At 35.5% G+C, this 19,647-nt stretch overlaps 1 protein-coding gene across 8 annotated transcripts in view; it reads left to right on the top strand.

The window, feature by feature from the left end:
* The window catches only part of CDH18 (cadherin 18), a 1,132,251-nt gene that overhangs the window by 592,806 nt on the left and 519,798 nt on the right, over nucleotides 1-19,647 (top strand). For 6 of the 8 annotated variants that reach the window (XM_030927844.1, XM_010386934.2, XM_030927841.1 and 3 more), the window contains exon 1: nucleotides 18,188-18,299. The exons of the other annotated variants lie outside the window; for them this stretch is intronic. The gene's annotated coding sequence lies outside the window, so the exon portion shown is untranslated. Of the gene's footprint in view, nucleotides 1-18,187; nucleotides 18,300-19,647 lie in introns of those variants that run through there. 8 annotated transcript variants of the gene reach the window in all.

A 19,647-nucleotide genomic window follows, 5' to 3' on the forward strand; every position in this document is an offset into this window, starting at 1 on the left:
TACAAAAGTGTAGTTTCTAATTATAAAATACCGTGTGTTAATTTAGGAATATATGAAAACAGGGAGATGTAGGAAAAGGGAAAATCCAAAGTAAGTTCATATTTCATCAGTCTGAGCACTAACCCTTGTTTCCAATTATCATCTTAGTGAGCATCTTGGTTGCTGTCATTGTAGACATTGTAGGTATCTTCATAGTTTAGAAATTCTAACAGTTCCAAATATTTAAATGAGAAGAAAAGTTTTTCCTTCAAGCTCTGTTCCCTAGAGTAATTGCTATTTTAAATTCTTTTGGTAGACAATATTATTGTAAATAATTTTAGTATTCTCATAACTTGTGAAAAAATTATTTATCTATTAACTCCTTACTTCTAAAGAATAAATTTAACACTCTTAAATGACCTATTTCCTCCTGAACCCTTCCACTTCCCATCTCTAATTCTTCTAGTCTATGCCTTTATGGTTAAGAAAAATTCTCTTTTATTTCTCCAATCAAGTTTATTACTTTTAACAAAAATAATGACATCTATATACTTACCCCCTTCCATCTTGCCTTTCCAATCTTGTGACATGTTATTTAGTGTGTTATATGTTTTTGAATTCTATATTGATTTGAACATCTAGTTGTTTTCTTATTTTCTGGCTTTATCAAAAGAAAATTCAATAAATAGTTTAATGCCCGTATGGAATTCTACCTCTTTCAAATTGTTACTCAAAGGACAATCTCCAAATGTCAAGTGCTAATGGTCATTCTCCCAACATGTCTAATCATAGAAATGAATTCATGGAAGGTTGTTAAATATCCAGATGTTTAGACATCTTTACTGAAGAAGCTAATTTAGTTGGTCTAGGAAGATCCAAAATTAGTTTTATAATTAGGCAAAATTAACCTAATGATTCTTTTGTCTGAATCTGTATTCTTACCAGGATTGTTTACATCATGTCTTCCTTTTGTTTACTTATTTTTCATTCTTTCTCATTTGGTTATTAACTATCTTAAATAACTTTAAAATTATATACATATGTGTGTGTGCATATGTATATGTATGTGTGTATATATGTATGTGCGTGTGTAGGTGTGTGTGTGTGTATATATATATATAGAAATTGTTGACAAAGAACAGTCTGCTAAGGTTAACGTCTAACAGTCATTTCTCAAGCTTATTTAATCATAAGAATCAATTTATCAATTAATGGAAAGTGTGTGTGTCTATACATATATATGTCTATACATATACATATACACACATACATATATACACACACACATATACAGTTTGTATATAAGTATGGACTAAATTCCTGAAGTTTTCATGTTCAAACATGCTTATTTTGCCATTATTTTTTATTGGATAATATGGCAAGTTATGCATTAATTGCCAGCTTCAAGCACCTGTTCAGATTAGGCTCTGCTGCCGACTCCTAGTATTCAGTGTCACTGGTGAGATGTCTGAAGTCATTCGGATGTTTATTTCTTGTTAGATAATCTGCTTTATTTATTTTTTTCTATATGGAATTCATTCAAATTTGTCTTTAGTTCTGGCATTTTCAAATTTCTCCAGAAATGTATATGTATTTTTCCCATTATTTTCTTTTAGTATTTGGTGTGTTATTTCAATGATGAAGGCGTGTGTCTTCCCTCAATCACAGAGATTCTTAACTCATTTTATTGGGTCTTGGAATTTACTTTTTATTTTCTCTGTTATTAGGAACTCCTTGTAGATAGATAGTGGAATTTGACACACCCTCTATTCCTCTTTATATTCATGTGATGTTTCTCTTTGTAGTGATTTCTTCAATGCCATACATTTTCAGCCTTTTCTTCTTTATCAACAATGTATTCTGTAGTACAGCCATTCTGTAATCCAGCCCATCTGTTGAACTATTTATAAAGGTTTGCCATCTTTTAAATTTACAAATATTTCCTATCCCAGAATTTTATTTATTCATTTCCAAAGTCAATAATTGTTCCATCTTAGATATCCTCATTACTGCTTAAATTTCCTCATATATTGGCTGATTCTTGGTGACCTATTCATATTTATGAAAAATGAAGTTAATTAATGAGTGTAGAAGACAATAGGTTGCCATACAATTGGGTGAAGTGTTCTCTCTAATCAACCCCACCCTTTAAAGGGAGGGCTGAATGCAAGAATTATATATATATATATAAAGGAGCTAGATATTTAGACCTCCTTTAGCATTCATGTGAGGAATACAGGATGACAGGTCAGAGACAATGCCCAGTTACTAAAATAATGATGATTTCACCTTGATGTAATAGTCTCTTTGCTTTGCAGAAAACAGGAGATTCCCTTGGGGGTGGGGGGTGCTCTTGCTGGAGCCTTGGTAAGAAAAGAAAGTGGCTTGGACCAGTGAAAATAGTAAAAATCAGTCCAACCAGATCCAGACCATGTCATGGCCTTGCTGATGAGTGAGAAGACTGGATGTGATACGAAGGACAATCTCTAGCAGATTAGATTGAGAGCAAACAGCAAGTAGTTAGCTTTAGATAAGAGCACAAGTATCATTGTAACGTGAGAAAGAACTAAAACTATGATACAAAAACAGTGTATTAGATGCAAGTAGTTTACTAGATTTTCTGACAAGAAAAAAAATAATTATTTTGTTATTATGTCTATTTTATCAATAAAATTGATATAGAATCATTTGTTAGAGGAGAAAAGGAGGTTCTAGGACAGAAGAGACAAATAACTGAGAATTTTTATTTTGGAAATTAAAAAAAAAAAATGGGAAACATAGTACAATTACTAGGAAGAGACATTTGCCCACTTGAAGTCTGTGTTTACAATCTGAAGACAGAACAATTTATAGAGTAGTGTGACATTTATCCAGTAACTTGAAACTATAACAGAAAATTACTATTTTAATCTTCTACCCACAACCCTCCAACATGTACAAGTACACACACAGCCTCATACTGATATTTATATATGTTGCAATTTTAATAAAGTTTGCAGATTTGAATAACTTTGTGGGGTTTGTTGTGCCTTTTTAACATTCTAAACTGGGCCAAAAGCATTGCTTGACTCTTCTAAACTGGTTTTATATCTTTTCACATCCATATACTTATTCTAGCTGATTTCAGACAAAATCCATTAAAATTGGTAAAGGCAACACTGATAATGTTCTAAAATGATTGAGTAGGTTCACATCATAATTAATTAGCATGTAAATAGTGACAATTTAGCAGGAAACACGCCCAATAGGAGAATTGCTTTTTTTGGGTTTATTTTGGTTGGGTTCCTTTTTGACTTTTTCTCTGTTTCACATACACATTGTTGTGCTCTACAGATTCTGTGATTGGCAAACCAATCCTCTTTATCTCTAGGCTCTGATTTTTGTCCTCTGGAACTCTGAAATAGAGAAAAATCTATATCTCTCCTGAACAGATTGTGGATGGCAGCAGATCCCTTCTTTAGTCCTGCCTTTCACTTTTCAGAGAAGTAGGTAATCTCAATAGCACAAGATGTTAACAAATGAACCATATTGATATCTCCACAAATCATTCCCTATTTTTCTTTTGTAATGTGTTCTCGTCCTTGTTGTGGTCACTTATAACATAGTCACATTTGGATATATGTTATAAATATGTACAGTTTGGTAAAATCATAGTGGTAACTGAGAGGTTGTGTCTGTTGTTATAACTATTATTTACTGAGCATATACATGCATCATATACTCTAAGAGGTAAATTACATATGTTATTGCTTTCAGTATGTGTAATTAGTACAACTTATCTTCCAGAAATGTGTTATTCTACCATTAAAAGATGTGCAAACTGAGAGCCAGTGCTTATTAAAGGCAACAAACCAAATAAGTGACAAAGCTAAAATTTGACTGAAGTTAATCTGTATCCAAAGTCTAAAGATTTGTTTTCAAATTCCATTAAAAAATAAACGAATGGCATAAGAAATGTCTCTGCCATATATGCAATAAAGTTCTGGGGGAATTCAGAAATGGTTAATTAAATGGGACCAATGATGTTTCCATAGAAAAGTTCTACTAATTGGATCCCCTTAATGTGTGGAGTAAAATTCAAAACACAGTAGAAATGTACTGGAAAGATTTAGGGGACTTTAGAAAGGAAAATTCTGGCTTGAGGAAAGTGATAAGGAAACCATCAATGTCAATAATGACTAGTTAGTAATGATGAGCAGAACATATGGTTAGGGACACTGTGTGTAAAACTGCCAACACTGATATATGAATATTGGCAGCTTGAGGAATCTTTACATAGACAGAGAAGGATGATGACAGTGCCACTTTGAAAATGACTTGAGGCCTATGTGTATGCTCAGTGTGACTGCAGTGTTCCGGGAATAACCTATCCCTACCTACATTTTAATTTTGCCACTCTGAGGGCCTAATGCTGAGCAGAACAATGAATTTAAAACCTGATTTTCACTGTTCACCTGAGCCTGTGGTGTAATTCTCAATTGCCTATGGTGACCGAAAGGCCTGGGCTTATACAACACAAGAGACCTACAGAGAAATTATTTCAGCACACCACATGCAGTTGACTTGCAGTAAAAAAAGGAAAAAGAATAATGACATAAGGCATCCTGAGATATGAAAATGAAATCCCATTTTATCTAACCAATCTTCCTAGAGTCCCAAATTAACCCTGGCAATATGGAATTTATTTTGGACACACTTTCTGGACAATGCTTCAGAGACACTGTTCTCTTTTTAGCTTGTTCTGTTCTTTATGGGGTTGATGGCCTCTATACATTTTTTTTCTAAGTTAAAAATAATCAGACTTTATGTCATGGTCTAAGTTTTCTTTCAAGATAGTAATATAAATAGCATTTATTATATAACACCTACTCTTCCTCTTATGCCCTCAAACACATATTCACCTATACACTCAGTAGGGGAAAGTACTAGAATTCACATTTCAACTTGCTTTCAATACAGTCTTTAATTTTCTCCGTGAATACGTATATATGCTTACCACTTGGCAGTCCTTTTATAAAGCAACATTGAATAAGCAAGGAAATGGTAAAGCATAGCTAATCACACATTCTCAAATGAAGATCAAGCTTCCCGTGCATTAAAATAAAGAGAAATTATGAGACTTCATTTGACAATTTTGCATGCTGTAGAATATGTAAATCTCTACTATACTAAGTTAATTTGATCTATTTTTAGTCACATCATTTTTTCACAATCACCAAACCTTACCCTGGAGTTGCCACATTTTGAGTTTGCCAACCTTTGCAAATGTGAGTAAACTTCTGTTTACTAATTAGTAATATAAAGTTATATTTTACTAAAATGGACTTTTAAATTCATATCAACTAAATACTTTGTAGTGTTTTCTGATCAGCTCTTCAGACTTTTCCTTTAAAGTGCCATTTTTCTTCTCCCTTGTTTTCTGTCCTCTATTTTTCTCCGTTCCGTTCTCATCTTTCACCTGCTCTTTCTTTCTCTCATAATCTAGCTAGTTCTATCACTGATCCCCTAGAAACTTTCCTGTCGTCCATGAGGGGCTGTACAGCATATATCATTATTATTATTATCAACATAATCATCTGGGGCTGACTCATAAAATTATTTCTCCCACTCAAAGCTATTTTCCCAAGCCACAATATAATATTGCCAACTGACTCTTGGCTATCTCTTCAAAATGTTTGGCTAACACCTCAGCATCAGCATATTTCAAACCAAAGCCATTATATTTCTAATCCGATCTTACAACTTTCTTCTCACTTTCTACTACTGACAGTGCCACTTTTTTTCTTCCAGGATCAAGCTATAAAACTCTTATTTTTAGCTCCACTGTGTGATGTGTAATTCTTTCTCTAAATGTCTCCAATTTGTTTACTTTTCCCTTTTTTATTCTTGTACTAAGTGAAAGGCATTCATTATATCTTTTTGGTTGTAACTATAAATTACAGCTTTTTTATCCTGTGACACAACCAGCAGAGTGGTAATCAACCACTGTGTATTCAGTCAATATAGTTTAGTAATCTATTAAAAATCTTGGATTATGTGGACAGTGCCCCCGCTAGGCCAACCCCATCCCTATATTGGGCTCTTATTCTAATGCATCTGTTCCCACAACTTATTATGTAAGGTACAAAAACTAGGAACACTTTTCCTATTGCCTCCCACCCCCTCACCATATAGTTTGGTCTCACTGCAATGATGTGAAAGGTCAGCACTCCTGTTCTGTGACAGTCATCCTACATACCTAATTAACAAAAGAGATGATAGTCGAATTGGGGGACTATATGAATCTGAAAAAACTTGAGGGGGAACTTAATACATCATTTGAGAATTATCAGTAAAACAGGATAAGTGGAGCTTGATTCATTGGATTGGTAGAGTGGTGAGTCGGGCTGCTTCATGAGCTTGTGACCTCTGCAGATATAGAAAGCCCCATATTCAGTACTGACCTCATGCTTGGTATTAACGCTCTGCGGTGGTCATCCTGAAATTCTCCATAATTTTTAACAATCCTACATTTTCATTTTATACGGTTTTCTCATTCTCCCAATGATGTAGCTACTCCTTGTGGTGAGAAAAACATTGAGGGTAGTGTCCAGAATTATTATTATTATTATTATTATTATTGAGACAAAATTTCAGTCTTTTTGCCCAGGCTGGAGCGCAATGACACAATCTCAACTCACTGCAACCTCTGCCTCCCAGGTTCAAGTGATTATCTTGCCTCAGCCTTCCAAGTAGCTGGGATTATAGGCGCCTGCCACCATGCCTGATTAATCTTGTATTTTTTGTTAAAACGGGATTTCACCATGCTGGCCAGGCTGGTCTCGAACTTCTGACCTCAGGTGATCCACCCGCCTCGGCCTTCCAAAGTGCTGGGATCATAGGCATGAGCCCCTGTGCCCGGCTGTGTCCACAGTTTTATGTGGGCAATTGTGGAGGAGTTATGTGTATATATGTGTGTGTTTACAAGGGTTGTGTGTGTGTAAATAATAGTTCCTTCAATCATGTGAGAAGCCCTAAATGAGAGACAGATCTGACATCTTCTTAAATCTCCTGTGTTTTCAGGGACTTTATCTTATATTTTACTTTTTCTCTTTTTCCTTAGCACCTTATTATCTTTTATAGTTAACTTTCTCTTTAGGTAAACTGTCTTCTGCTCAAACAATGGTAATAATAATTTAACATTTCTTTCTTGAATTCCATAATGCTTTGTTTCAATTTTACAATTCTCTGCTTCCTTTATTGAAAAATCATTCCACCTTGTTCTGTATTTTTTTTCATTTACTGCCAGGCTGTCTTCTTTTGCCACCAATTTCTTGACTGCCAATTCCAGTGTTGCAAATAGCCAAACATAACATGAGAGTTCACTTCTTATAGTATCAAAATTAATATGATTCATTTCTCTAAGCTTGGCAACCTTCTCTATTTCATTAATTTTGTGACCCTAAACTTGTGATTTTTTTGTCTTGCATCTATGACTGCTTATTTTCCACGTGAAAGGATTCTCCCCCTTAACTCACACTACAACACTAATACTGTTTAGGGTTCTGTCCTTCTTTCTGCCATCCTTGAAAAACATCCATGAAAAACAGATATTGAACAATTATATATAACTGTCTCCTCAAATTTTATTTTGAACTCTGAATTGTTCTCTTAGCATAAAACTAGTAACCAACTAGACAATCATTAGTTGATATCTAATGAGCCCATCAAAGTCAATGTGACCTCAAATGAATTTATTATCTCCTTCCCTTAAACTAGTCTTCCTCTGACAGTGCCCTCCCTGATGATACAAACCCTCTAACCAGATTCATAACAGCCTGGAATTGTTCCTTGCTCATCACACCCATCCATTTCCAAAGTCAATAACCAAAGTCATCCAATTTTTTATTATTTTAAAATATTTTAGCCCATCTTCATACTCGTTTCTCCAGCAAAACTTATGTAGCCAATAAACTCGTAATAACATTCTAGATTGTTCTGGATAGCTTCCAAACCAGTCCCCAAGTATAGAATTTTACTCCCCTAAGCTTGGCCACTTTGCCAGTGGGGCAGAGACTTAGTTGTGAAATCAAATATCACCATTTCATTATCCTGGTTTAAATCACTCATTTAATTAAGTCCAAGGCCCTTAACAGGAATATAATTTCTGCATGATCACTTTGCCCTGATTTTCCATTTCATGTTTCCAGCCTGCTTCTACCTTTCTTTTTGGATACAAGGTTTTATGAACATCTTTTAACACCCTGTCATGTTCTCTGTCCTCTTCCTGTCATTTTAGAGTAATATCTCTTTATTGTCCAACTTAGCTCTTCTAGGAAACTTTCTCTACATACTCAACATGAATTAAGAAACTTTCATGACACCTTATGCATGCCTTTATGATAGTATTGCATTATGATGAAATGTTGACATTTATGCATCGTCCACTGTATTATAAGCTTCTTGAGGTGTGGGCTATAGCTTACCATTGTTGCAGTCCATAAACCTTGCACTTAGGTTGACCTGCAATCAGATGAAGCAAATGCTGGGATAGAAAACTTTTAAGTATACTTTCTATTGGTTCTCAAAGACTTTAGAGTTTACCTCTGCATAAGGATATGATTATGGACACATTATGTTACTATCTGCTGAGTACCTAGGCATAGATGAAAATAAAGTGATACTGGAAGCCTAGATACAGGAGTAATTAATGCTTGAGACTGTCCAGCAATGGCCCAGAAAAGAAGATTGAATTTTGAAAATGTTGTATTCCATTTTATTCATCTTCTCAGAAATGCCTGAGTTCTATAGTAAGTCTGCTTTGGGGATCTTAAGAGAGAGTATAAATGTCAATCAAAATATATCATAAATGTGATATGTGCTATAACAGTGTACAGCCATCCAGAATATTCTGGGGAACTATTTTTAAATTTCAATAGCTAGGTCACATTCTTTGGAGATTCTGATGCATAGGTCTCTGGAGAGATAACTTGCTTTTTAAAATATTTTATTTTGTTTTAAAAGTTTTCCATTAATCAATTTCTATTTTAGACCTCCTTATTATTTAAAACCTACCTCAAATTCTACTTCTCCCAACAATGCTTTATTAACTCATTGAAAGTAATTATTTTTTAATATATTAGGGACATTATCCTTATATAACTTATGGAATCTATGGTATTGCACAGCATTTTAGTAACTTCTTTCTAGTTTCTTAGTTTCTTTATGTCCCTCTACAAAACCTAGATCCATTCTTTGTTAACTGATATTCTGTTTGTATTTTCTGAATAAATCTAGTCATGTGTACATGTATTCATACATGTATGTGTATATATTTATGTTCACAGAGACCCATATTGTTTTGGTAATGTGTAAGAAAGAACAATAGAAATTTCAGAACTTTCTAGCATATCCCCTGACTGACCATTAAGACAATTTAAATCCATTATATTTCCCAATTAGCAATAACATGATAGATAAATGGATGTGAACAGAAATTATGAAAGGAGGACAAGAAAATGGTCAGTAAATATTCTCGTAACCACATGAACAGAAATTGAAACAATGAGATATTAATTTTCAACTGTTGAATAAGCACATAGAAGAAAATGGTATTGCTAGAAGGTAGTGAGGAACTATTTAACCTTTTACACTTCACTAATGGTGTTGGGAAGCAGTAAAGTAATCATGAGTTTTGAGAAATGTTCATATATTTTACCTAGTAGTTAGAATTTCAGTAATCTTTTCAAGTGCCATAGTCAGAGACTCAGGAAAGATTTATAAACTGCGATGTTCATTAAATCATTGTTTATATCAAAAACTTGGGAATGACGTTAATGTTCAGTAATAGAGAAAATCCAAAACATGTACACTGTAGAACATGATACTGATCATTTATTGAAAATATTGCATAAGAACTTCTAGTGACAGAAAAATCTGATATGTTAAATGTTAAGAGGTACAATATATGCATCATTTTTCAAAGTCTCTCATAAAATGTTCCTAAAGAAAACAGTAATTTTGGGTTACTATATATTACTATACTTTAGGGGATGGGCACAAATGCACATTAGTAAATTGAATATAGTTCTGAAAAGATCAATGATTTGGTCAACCTTAAGTTCAGATTCATTGAATATTAATAAAATAGCCCTTTTTTTTGTAAACAAAAGTCATTAAAATGATTTTGAACATTTGCCTCTTTACTGGTACTATAAATATTGTGCCCTGAGTGCAATATAATATTTCTTTGGTGGTTAAGAATCTTAAAATGCTTCAGGATCTTCTAAATGTCGATTTTTGTTACATAGAGCCAAAAAGTTAAATGCAGATATGGGAGGTTGAACTGAGTGAGTACTATCCCCAGGATATTCAATGGAAGCTATAGTTTTTCTTTTAATGAAAAGCTTCTGGGTAAGATTTTGTTTATTTGTGACTTGCCTCTTTCTGCTATAAAGGAAGCACAGAGAGCAAATATGATTTATGATAGTAGTACACATTTACTGAGCACTTACAACTGGGATTTAGCTAGCCATTATCCAAAGTCTTTGTTATGCCAAAGACTATACTAGACCTTTTGGCACATTAAAAGTTTTATTATTTTTTTTTAAGCTTGCAACAGCTCTATCAGATGAGGGTAGTATCCTAGTCTAAAAGCGAGGCAGTACGTTCAGAGAGTAAAACAATCTGGTTCAACAACTCTATTTAATATGAGTGGTCAATGTATGGCTTGACTCTATGTCTTCCAATGCCAATCTTGAGTTATGTATATTATACTTAGCTGCATTAAGACATTTTTTGTACCAGATACACATTTGTAGCTTGCATTCAATTAATAAACAGATATGTAAATATATAATGATAAAAAAGCAAGTTTACATAAATTCTACTATATGCCTGATAGCTTTATATGCATATTTAATTCTCCTAGGAAGCCTAGAAATAGGTGAGATGGTTTATTATATGTTTCAATGTGACTGGGCTAAGTGGTGCTTAGATAGCTGGTAAAACAGTACTTCAAAGTGTATCCAAGGGTGTTTCTGGAAGAGCTTAGCCATTTACCATGGTAGACCACCCTCGTCAATGTGAGTGTCCTTCATCCAATCCGTTGAGTGCCTGAGTAGAATAAAAAGGAAGAGGAAAGGACAAATTTGCTTTCTGCTTGAGCTGGAATATCTTTTCCTGTCCTTGAGCATTGGTGCTCAAGCCTTCGAGTTTGAACTGGAAATACACCAGCTTTCCTAGGCCTCCAGCTTGCAGGCGCAGATCATGGGACATCTTAGACTCCATAATTGCATTAGCTCTTTCTCTATATATCTTTTTCTACATCCCTCCTCTCTCTCTCTCTCTCTCTCTCTCTCTCTCTCTCTATATATATATATATATATATAGTCTCTTTATATATATACACACACACAGACACACATGTATATATATATAAATATATATATATATATTTATACTGGAAGAGGTTAGCATTTTACGTGGTAGACTGAGAAAAGGAAAAAATGTTATTGCTAGAAGGTAGCGAGGAACTAATTAATCTTTTGCTTGTCACTAGTGGTGTTGGGAAGCAATAAAGTAATCATGAGTTTTGACAAAAATTCATATATTTTACTTAGTAGTTTCAATTTCAGTAGCCTTTTCAAGAGTGATAGTCAGAGACCTAGGAAAAGTTTATAAATGGAGATGTTCATTAAAACATTGTTTATGTCAAAAACTTGGGATGACATTAATATTCAATGATAGAGAAAGTTATTTACCACATTACTTATTATATCAGTCAGGGTTCTCCAGAGAAATAGAACATAGGGAATAGAGAGGTGTATGTATATATATATGTATGAATGTATGCATATATGTGCATATGTGTGCATGTATATATGTGCATATGTGTATGTGTATATGCATATATGTGCATATGTGTAAGTGTGCATGCACATATGTGTGTGTGTGTATGTGTGCATGCATGCATGTGCATAAGTGTATGTGTATGCATATATGTGCATATGTGTATGCATATATGTGCATGTGTGCATATGTATGTGCATATGTGTGAGTATGCATGTGTGCATGTGTGTATGCATGTATGTGTATACACATATGTATGCATTATGTGTGTGCATGTATGCATACATACATGTGTATGTGTGTGTACATGTGTGCACATATACACACATACAGATATACACCCTACCAGATTGCATTCATTCAGTTGACAAAGCTGATACCATCTCTAACTCCTCCCTTTCCTCACCATTTGGACTATACCCATTCCTTGCTTTTTCTGTAGCCTACCTCTACTTTATTCCTCTTTCAAGATTCAGAACAAAGAATACAGCTCAAAGAACACCTCCTCTCAGAAAGCATTTTCTCCAACAGGTTAAACTAGGCTCTAATATTTTAGGCTGAAAAATACTTTTAATAGTCTGCCAGTATGCCATTTTAGCGACTTGTGTTATAGTTAGAGGAAGCGTGGCATAATAATTAAGGGCACAATATCTGGAACTAAACAAACATGAAAAATTACATAAATACATGTGCCTAATATCATCATCAGTAAAATGGCCATGACATTACCTATTGTATCTGTCAGGGTTCTCCAGGGACACAGAACTGAGAGGCTAGAGAGGTATAACTATATATCTAATATCTATATATCTATATCTGTATGTGTATATATCTATATGCATGTATGTGTGTGTGTACACATAAAAGATATATAGAGGTATATCTATATATCTAATATTTATATTTCTATATCTATGTGTGTATATATCTATATGTATGTATATGTGTGTGCTACAGAAAAAGCAAGGAATTAGTATTGTTCAAATGGTGAGGAAAACAGAGGAGTTAGAGATGGTATCAGCTTTGTCAACTGAATGAATGCAATCTGGTGAGGCTAACAAAAATATACATTAATTAAAAGCAACAGAATTAGCTATAATCTTAAAATACAATATTACAAGTAAGTTCTCAATATTTTTGGAATTCATCTTTAATAGTGTAGAGATAGTAATAGCACCACATTCATTGTGGTGCTTTGGTATTATTAAGGATGTCTAAATTTATATTTACACTTTTGATAACTGTGTCACATAATTGATTTGTACTGAAATTACTGTCAGTAGAAATATCTAAATCATATTCACAGGTTTTGGTTCTAAGTCTGTCCCCACACTACCATATATTTAATACATTCATACTTTGGGATCCAGCTCTGGAATTTCTACTTCATTATATTTGAGATATCACTCCAGTTTTTTAAGAATACTGGCTCTGCTAAGGGACAATTTCTTCATGAACGACTTTGGTGTTCATGGTATTGATAAAAGCCAGTTTCAGGCCAGGTTTAGAGTTGGAGCTCTACAGCTATCTACTGGAAACTTTCCTTGAGTAAGGAGTTTTGACATTTTTAAACATGCTTAGGTAGTTGCTTACTACAACACCACCCCAAAATTGTAGCAACACCCAAAAATTGTACTTAAAGACTCAACACCCAAAAATTGTAGTAGCAATACTCAAGAATTATACTTAAAATTCTCCATGTAGGCTATAATGAAATCATGAGGGCTACGATGATGATGATGATGATGATTATGATGTAGAGAAAACAATATACATTTTTTCTATTTCCAGTCTTGCATGTCTGGAAGAGAAAGAAATGACATTTTTCTAGAATGACTTATTTGTGAATGTAATGCAAACCCAGGCGGTCCCACTGTTTTCTCCTATAGTGGTCTGCTCATCTCCTTAGTAAGTCACCTTATACCTTTTCCACTTTCCACATTTACTTCAATAATTTCTAATTTATAGAATTCATATTCATTTAAGTTTTGAAAGTTAGGAAAATATTTGCTTAACTCTAGTCTTTCTGGACTAATTTATTCTCATCAAATCCCCAGTTTACCAACAGTTGAATTTTGTTTTGTTTTGTTTTGTTTTTAAAGTCTGGCATGTGCTTTATATTTTCTGTTTTAATACTTAAAGCTAGAATTCATAATCTATTATATTTTAACTTATTTGGGAACTCAGTGCCCTCATTTCATCATTTGTAGTACAACAATTATCTGTTTTACAGAAATAAAATATATATGTAATAGAAATTGAGGAGTTTTACCATTTGCTTTGTCAATTATTCATACTACCACATGGGAGACAAAAAAGCTAATTGGTTCTTTGATATTATATATGCATTGAAGAAAAACCTAAAAAGTGAACACATGGATCTAATTATTATTATGAGTAAGGAATATGCTACTTTTTAGTATTAATTGCACATATGGTTATCTTTGAAACCTTCTTGATAGATGTCTTTCATTTTTCTGCGTTAATATTTTACTAGTAGTCGGCAATTCTTTTTTTTTTTTTTCTTTTTGAGATGGAAACTCTCTGTTGCCCAGGCTGGAGTGCAGTGGCGCAATCTCAGCTCATTGCAACCTCCACCTCCTGGGTTCACGCCATTCTCCTGCCTCAGCCTCCTGAGTAGCTGGGACTACAGGTGCCTGCCACCATACCTGGCTAATTTTTTTTTTTTTTTAATTTTTAGTAGAGACAGGGTTTCATTGTGTTAGCTAGGATGGTCTCTATATCTCCTGACCTCATGATTCGCCTGCCTCCGCCTCCCAAAGTGTTGGGATTATAGGCGTGAGCCACCACGCCCGGCCTTCTCTGCAATTCTTAAACTGAAATGAGATTACAGAATGAGTAAAGGTTAACTTAATTAGGTCATCTTTCATACTATAGAGATCACTTTTTTATCAATTTGTTTTCTCTTTTATTCTTTTAACAAAAATATACAAACTGTAGTTCTTGCTAACCAAACACATAAAATAAATAGTTGTAGAGAAATTTCCTGTTCCTTTATAATTTACTAGCTCTTTTTCTTTATATAAAAATCAGATCACATATTTTGATATTCTTGTAAACAAAAATGGTGTAACTACATAGAGGAGATAGATACGTTAGTTAGTTATAAGATGATCATTTCACATTGTGTATGTATATCAAAATATCAAGTTGTATACCTTAAATATATAGTAATTTTTGTGCCAATGATATCTCAGTAAAACTTTAATGAGCCAATGCACCATGTTTGTGCAGTTGACTGCTCTAAAAACTGAATTATAACAAGTGGTATCTCTAAATTTCCTTTACATTGCTCCCTTATTCAGGTTTGGAAACATCACATAGCTTGCTAAATTTCCAGGGTAAAATTGAGCATGAGATGACATCTAAAGAAACAGTTTTCTGAGTCTCTCTCTCAGAAAACGATCACAATTTAGCATGACAATTTTATCTTTCCAGGTTCTATGGTTTGACCAGCATCAATCGTGTGTTGGATGTTTCTCTGTCACCAGCTAAAATGATTCTAATAACTCTCCCAAGGTAATGAAAGTGGGAATTCAGTATCAGAAATGTCCATGCTTTCACTTTCAGAGATTAGTTCTGTAATAAATTCTGGTGACTAATGCATTGTCCACTTTTTTGAAGTAATCTTTTACATAAAGAGAAAACAAACACCTGCCCACCACCTGACTTTCCCTAACCAGCAAGTTCCACATTGGTTCACTTGTCGTCGTTTCCTCCTCCTCCTCCTCCTCCTCCCCCTCCTTCTCCCTCTCCCCCTCCCCCACTCCTCCTCGTCCCTCTCCCCCCCTCCTCGTCCCCCTCCCCCTCCTCCTCCTCCCCCCCCCCCCCGTTTGTTTTAAGGTGAAAATACAAGAGATGCACTAAGTGGCTGACAGCTCTGCTTTTCAATGGCTAGGGAAAATTGGCACAGTTTCAGAATGTCAAACTCCAGAAGTCATTTAAACCCAGTGTATATGCATCATTGGGATTGTGGAGAATCTAGAGCCCTTATTCCAAGAGTGTGGTTTCATAGATACAAATCCTTCCTGGATGAATGAATTCTTTTTTCTAGAAATGGATTGTACTGGTTGGCAGTGTTGACAATTCTCTCTGCATATCGTTGCACTCAGGAACAAGTGCCTGTTGACTTCCATTATGACTGTCCACTGGATGCACTTATTACAATCTTATCCAGGGAAAACCACCAAGGAAGACCAGCAAAAACAGGTTTTGTTTTCAAGTATGTCCCTAGGATGCTCATTGCTTGTGTCTCAGCCACTGCTTCAGTAGCAAGCTGACAAACAAACATTTTATTTCATTCAACTAGAGGCCATCAAATAAACAGAGTTACGATTTTCTAGAGAATGTTGTTACATGAATTTTAACAATTAAACTACAGGACCTCTTACCGACTTAAAGATTCTTTTTCTATCTCTTTTATTTTTCATAGCTGTTTCTTTCTTTGGGCACCCAGGGCTTCATCAACATAGAAAGATTAAAAATGTATTCTCTCATATCTCTTTCAACAAACTGAAATAAATTAAGAATTTGTGTCTGGACAGTACACAAGGAGAATCCCCCATTGAAAACAGTAGCTGCATAAGAAAGAATATATAATGTACAATATAATACTGGCATATTGACGCTGCTGTTTCCATTCCATTTTTTTCTAAAAGTTTAAATTTTTGGAAATTTCCAAATTGTAATTGACTTCTAACGTCTTCCTTAAGAGCAACAGAACACTGAAATATTCAATTCCTTCCCAATTAGAAATAACCCAATTCTTGTTCTACCTCATTGCTCCTGTTAGTTTGTTTAATCTTTTCGAAAGCTAAATAAAATTAAATCCTTCCACATTTCACATCACTCAAACAAAATAGTCAAATATGACTTTAGCTGATTCAAACATTCACTCTCAGACCCTTTAAACTTCCAAGAAATACAACTTACCTTATCTTTTCAACCTCTTTGACCTTTCTCAGGGAAGAAGAAAAGAGGGGTAATTAATTAGAAGTTATATAACCTTACCAAAAGTTTATCATAAGTTTGAACAAGTACACAGATGTTTAAATCTTCACAGAGACCTGCTAAAGTGAGGATTGCCTTCCAGGTTTTGGAGTGGCTTCCTGAGGCCCCGAGAAGGGTAAAAGCTTAAACAGGTTCAGGTGTAAAGATACGTCCCACTCGTGATTTGAATCCATGTCTTCTGGCCTTTAGCGCTTGTGCACCCTATAACTCTACGTCTCTTAAGCTTAAGTCTTTGTTCCTTTAAACCCCTGAACCCCGGGCATTTGTAGTTTTATCAACCAAGCAGAAAAAGTAATATCGTTCTCTTAGTGTTTGCAATGACGGGGGTCTTGTACAATTCTCAATATATCTGCCAGGGGACCCTTAGAATAGCCATTCAATTTACATAAACTCCTACACTTGTTTACTTTAAATAAGGATGCTTGATGTTCTTAATGGGTGAGTGTGGGTGACTTCGTGCAGGGAGAAAGTACTAAAGTTGTTTCAGCTGTCCAAATCAATTTTGAATGCAGCCCATCAGACCTCAAATCCCTGTTATCAAAAGCTATGTACACTGCAAATCGATTTAATTTATTCTGGAGTAATAAGAGGTGAGAAGTTTGTGTGTGTGTTAGGTTTCCTGGCACAAGCAAAGGGAGTTGGAAAAGGATCGCAGCTCCTATTCGTCTTCACAAATATAAGTGCTGACCTCCAAGGGGAAGCTCTGTCTGATATAAACCCTCCATATCTTGAGTACTTTGGGTGAAGGCGTTAAAGGACTATGGATCACTGATGAATGAGCCAGCAGTTGAATGTTTAGCAGGCTGTGACGACTTTGCACGGGAATATGAAAATTTATTACCAGCTTGCCACATCAGCGCCTGCCCTGCCTGATTTCCTGGTTCCCTCCCGGTGGCTACTCCCACTCCATCTGACAGTCAAACCCCTCTCGCTCTCCGGTTTCCCCTCCCCCGCAGAGAATTGATGGTCTAAACTGTCACGGAGTCCTGGCCGTCATTTTTCAAGAGATCTGGTACTTAAGATGATGCCTTTGGATCAGGGATTTTACTTAGGAGTAGTAGTATGAGCTGAATTGTTTTCCACATGACCTTGCTGAGGGGGCTAAAGGGTGTCCGTTTTGCGTGCTGTGGAATTTGTGCAGCCCCAAAAGTGTGCACGATGGGGGGTTGGGGGGAGAAGGAGGCAGAAGGGAAGGGAGCCGCGGAGAGGAAAGCCAGGGAGAAGAGGAAGGAGGAGAGACCTGGAGAGCGCAGCATCAGGCAGACAGGCGCCGCCAGCCAATCAGAGGCGCGCTCGGGAGCTGCAGAGACCCAGCCTCGGAGCCCAGGGCTAGAGGTGCGCGGAGCCTGAGTCTGGGCTTTCCGAGGACCGCGAGCAGCTGTGCCCAGAGCTCTGGGAAAGTCCCCTCTTTGCTTCTTTAAATTAAGTTCCTTTCCACCAGTTAGGGCAAGTCAGCCAAGGTAAGGCTTCAATAAATGACACTTTACTCTGTAGTGACATGAATATTTTTGTGTATAGCGGGGCTGCTTTACCCAGTTCTGAGTCAAAACAATATTGGGTGAAATCTTCCTCTCCTCCGGGTTTCACAGGATCGAGGGCTGAGGGGAAAGTTGTAGCTAATGCCGGCTGCCTTGTCGCTGGTATACATTTGGATTTTCTTATGCAGGAATGCTGCCATAGAGCCTATCGAATGCGAGTCTCAGAATCCAGCTGCGTGTCTGTTTATGTTTATCTGTGGCTGTGCTGTTGTCTTCCCTGAAGAAGTTGGAAGGATACTCTCTGCAAGGCACATTGCAATAGTGATGGCACCAGTATAAGCTGTCATTTATGTCTATCTGTAAAAGTGAGGGAACGCATGGTCAGAATAGAAACAGGGGCACTGAAATTGAATTTTTGATAGTGCTTTTTTAAAAATTATTGCCTTTCTGGTATCCTCTAAAATTACGTGATTTCTGAGCACCGAAACTGCAGCAGGACAAGCCTCATTTATATTCTTTCATTCTTTTTTTTTTTTTTCTTCTTCCCACGAATCCCTGCCTTAAATGCTTATTAAAGCTTAAGATGAAACTTTTGCTTCTTTTAAAGGGCACTTATAAATGATGCATGAAAAGAAATTAGGTAGGTTCCTGTGATCAGCAACACACTTTATTTATGTTTGTTAACTCCCATTCATTTCCCTTTCTTAACTTCTTGTTTGAGTATGGAAATAACTATTATTTTGTCTTGATTTTTATGTCTTCAAAACAAGGTAAAATTATGCCTTATGCGTGCGTGTGTGTGTGTGTGTGTGTGTGTGTGTGTGTGTTGTGTACAGATGTGGCTGTAGGCAAACCTCTCGTATGTAACAGGTAAAAAAAAAAATAGAATTTTATTAGCTAGGGCTATTAAAATGTTTTTATTTCAATGTCTCATTGCATTTAATGTTGTAGTCAAGAATAAATGTTCCTTGCTTTTTCCCTGTTGGAAGTCAAGAAAAAATAAAATAAAAATCTTAGCTAAAAGTATTATGGTTTTCGGTTTGCTCAGGTGATGGCATCACTGCTTTGAGCCGAGAGACAGATCAGAGGAAGATTTTGTTATGCAGCCAAAAAAACTAACTACAGGCTCTGACTGTGTTTTCAAACCTTTATTTTTCACTCTGGGATCACCCACAGATTTTTCAAAGCAGGGGGCTTTGCTCCTGCAATAATTGTTTTTTTATGCTTAATTCTAAATCAAGAGTTTGAGGTCCAGCCTAGATCTTACATATACCTTGTTGGGATGTGGGAGGAAGAAGGTAGGATGTGATACTCGTAGATAATTAGTTTC

Source organism: Rhinopithecus roxellana, chromosome 3, assembly GCF_007565055.1.
Source record: "Rhinopithecus roxellana isolate Shanxi Qingling chromosome 3, ASM756505v1, whole genome shotgun sequence".
NCBI classification, from domain to species: domain Eukaryota; kingdom Metazoa; phylum Chordata; class Mammalia; order Primates; family Cercopithecidae; genus Rhinopithecus; species Rhinopithecus roxellana.